This window comes from Pleurodeles waltl, chromosome 11 (genome assembly GCF_031143425.1).
Source record: "Pleurodeles waltl isolate 20211129_DDA chromosome 11, aPleWal1.hap1.20221129, whole genome shotgun sequence".
In the NCBI taxonomy this organism is placed as follows: domain Eukaryota; kingdom Metazoa; phylum Chordata; class Amphibia; order Caudata; family Salamandridae; genus Pleurodeles; species Pleurodeles waltl.
In genome coordinates this window covers 863,278,790-863,281,713 of record NC_090450.1, presented here as the reverse complement: position 1 = coordinate 863,281,713, position 2,924 = coordinate 863,278,790, and positions in this window count along the sequence as shown.

Sequence of the window (2,924 nt, the reverse complement as noted above, 5' to 3'; positions counted from 1 at the left end):
CCTCTTTTTCTCGACCCCTGCTTGACAGATCACCCTGAAACCTCCCATGCGCAAAAAGAATCACTGGGCCACTTTTTTGGAAAATTTTGTGAAGATTCGTAAGACGTTGGCAAAGATATAGGCAAGTCTAAAAAAAAAATTTCTATGGAATCATGGTCTTGACTATAACTACTTAGTGGTGATCGCCACTAGTTAATATGTATGTGTGTATATATATATATCTATATATATATATAGATATATATATATATATCTATATATATATATATATATATATATATATCTATATATATATATATATAGATATATATATATATATCTATATATATATATATATGGGTATACCGTGCCCTATGATAACTATAACTCACGCCCTCGCCATATATAATTTTTTCCTCAAAAATTATACTGCAAACATTACCTTGATCTTATCAATGATGTTACCAAAGATGTCATGAGTGCTGTAATTTGTGGGGTAATTAGCAGTGCATAGCGAAGGCGTGAGTAATAGTTACCTGAGATCATGAGTTATAGTTACTTGAGATAACTATAACAGGTGTATTTCTATAGTTTTATATGTCTAAAATGTGAGCCTAACTACAATGTCCCTGTAACCTTTGTTTTTTTTAAATTCATTTCAATAGTTTTTTTCAATTCTATTCCCTAACTACAATGTCCCTGTGACCTTTGTTTTTTTTTTAAAATGTAAAGTAATTTTACTATATGATTTCAACCACCACCGCACACAGCCTTTGGCTGTGAACAGCAGGGGTTAGCTGCAGGGCGCTATAATCACCCAGCCCTGCATTTCTCATGGCTTTTGGTCATGCACAGCAGGGTTGGTTCTCAGCAGCAGTTGAGAAGAAAGAAACCACTCATCATAGTCACTACATTAGAAACTGCGCTCAAAAAAGGCAAAGATGCAAACACCTCGCTTAAGGATTGCAGATAACTTTTGAAGGTGGACATGCAGAGAATAAACACTTGCTTTGCCTTGGCCATGGGCACAAAGTTAGGATGATTAGTACTTGTCAGAAGTAGAGTTTCAACGTTGACACCTGCTTTATTTATATTTCTAAGTGCTTCCCATTGAAGTTTAATTTCTGTGAGATGGACATTGTGCCAGAATCCTGCCCTGCATATTTGACACCGAAGAAGCCACCATTTTGTGCAAAATGTCTACCCAACTAAAGTACTTTCCAGTGGCTAATTAGTAAGTGTTACCTCATTAGGTAAATGTATATTGGATCTCCTACACTACAGCGGTGTGAAGGATGTCTCCACTGACCTTGTGTATCTGTTACTTTCCCAAAGTGATTGTTCCTCGTTCATCTTCGTCAGATAAATTTCAAGGTGAAACTGCAGATCTGCAGTTCGCCCTTGAAAATGTGTTTTTTTTTTATTCGTGGGAACTCGGGGGGAGCCTCAAGTCTCCTGTGGACCCAGCCAACTTCCAACTCCTGCAGGATTGGGCATTGCTCTCGCAAGCAGGAAGCTGGTTTAAATAGCAAATAGCGGGAGCAATTTTTTCACCTCTTTCCCAAATATGCATGCAGGGAAAGAGATGAAAACTCTGGTTTCAGCAAGTGGAAGCTATTTGACAGCTCCAGCTTGCTGAAAGTGAAGTTATGCTTGCTTTTGCTTGGTGGGAGCTATCACCCCCCCAGCAAGCAAAAACAAACAGCTACTGCCCAAGGGTGGCCACTTCAGGAGGCAGCAGAAGCTGGCCCTGGAGTGTGGCAGGCCCCAAGGCCATATATGGCTCCACCAGGGGGGCTCATTAAATTTTGACTTGGGGAGGTGGTGGTTTCCGGGCCGAGGGATTGTGACAAACCCCCTGCATTAAGGTAATGGAGCGCCGGGGAGGTGGTGGTCCCCAGGGCTGTGGGGGCGGTTGTGGTCCCTGGTGCTGCCTTGCCCCCCCATTAATTTAAATACATTTGCCCTGTTAAGGTGGTGGTCCGCCGTTGGGTACGGGAGAACTGGGTGGGCCCCCTATATATTTTACAATACTTGGAGCCCCGGGAAGGTGGTGGCCCACGCTTACCATGTCATGACTGATGTAATATGTGAGGTCATAAGCAGTGCATTATGGGGGCGCAAGTTATAGTTTGATGAGGTAACTGCTGAAATTCACTGGTTTTCTACTTGTGAAATGTGAGCCTAACTATAACTTCTCTTTAACCTTTGTTTTTTTCAGTGAATTTGTAAGTTTGTTTAAATTCTATTTCCTAACTATAACATCTCTGTAACCTTTGTTTTTTCAGTGAATTTCTAAGGTTTTTTAAATGTGGATGGATGCTACCACCGGGGCCTGGTTTATGAGCAGTTTCGTGGTCACATTTCTACAGTGTTGGTATTTTATATTACAAGTGTGGGAAAAGGAATAGATAGTTTTAAATTATGATTAAGAAAAGGAAAAGAAATTCAAAATAGGAGAAAGTAATGATAACAAAGAAAATAAGGTTTTGAAAAAAAATAAGTTTGATTGAACAAAAAGAAAGTATTAATAATTTAAATATAACTATATTTACTGTATTATTATTATTATTATTATTTTTTAATTTTTCAGGCTCCGTGATTGACACGGATCTGCGGATCCAGAACAGTGGACCCTGCAATGTTTTCATAAGGTTAGTTTCAGTATGTATCGGCATCTATCTATCATACTGGAATCAGGGTGCACCTATATGTAAGTATATATATTTACCTCATAGTTATTAGGGTTGCAAATGTATGACTTTATGTGTATTCTGGATCCACAGATCCACAAAGGGAAGCACAGACCCGGAGAATGGTACAAGGACATTCTGCTATTTGATTGGTTAGTTTTGGACCACACCTAGTTTTGAGCAGGACCACTCCCTAAAACAGTTAGCATTTCTCTGGTTGTAGTGAGAGGAAGGTGAGTTTTGGAGATCTTC